Source organism: Nerophis lumbriciformis, linkage group LG06 (assembly GCF_033978685.3).
Source record: "Nerophis lumbriciformis linkage group LG06, RoL_Nlum_v2.1, whole genome shotgun sequence".
In the NCBI taxonomy this organism is placed as follows: Eukaryota; Metazoa; Chordata; class Actinopteri; order Syngnathiformes; family Syngnathidae; genus Nerophis; species Nerophis lumbriciformis.
The window spans coordinates 57417663-57418450 of NC_084553.2; positions in this window are offsets into that span (position 1 = coordinate 57417663).

The window sequence follows — 788 nt, forward strand, 5'->3', positions numbered from 1 at the left end:
GCCTTTGGCGACCCATCAGCGTTCCTGTTCTGTAACCCTGTACACTGTTTGTTTGTCGAATCTTGAATGGGTTTGTGCTGAAAACATAGTTTCGTTGTACTTGTGCAATGACAATAAAGTCCTATCCTATCCTATTGGTGAGGACGGCGGAAAAGATCATCAGGACTCCTCTTCCTCCTATCCAGGAGATCGTAAAAAGCCGCTGCCTGACCAGGGCTCAGAAAATCTGCAAAGACTCCTCCCACCCCCACCAAGGACTGTTTTCACTGCTGGACTCTAGAAAGAGGTTCCGTAGCCTCCGAAGCAGAACCTCCAGGTTCTGTAACAGCTTCTTCCCTCAAGCCGTAAGACTCTTGAACGCATCATAATTAAATTATCCCCTCAACTCCCCCCAAAATGGATTAACTCGCCGGAATAAAAAAGACAATATAACATGCATCCATAAACGTGGATGCATGTGAAAAAGTGCAATATATTTATCTGTACAGTAATCTATTTATTTATTTATACATATTTATATATATTTATTTATTTTATATATATATATTTATATGGGACGGCGTGGCGCAGTGGGAGAGTGGCCGTGCGCAACCCAAGGGTCCCTGGTTCAATCCCCACCTAGTACCAACCTCGTCATGTCCGTTGTGTCCTGAGCAAGACACTTCACCCTTGCTCCTGATGGGTGCTGGTAGCGCCTTGCATGGCAGCTCCCTCCATCAGTGTGTGAATGTGTGTGTGAATGGGTAAATGTGGAAGTAGTGTCAAAGCGCTTTGAGTACCTTGAAGGT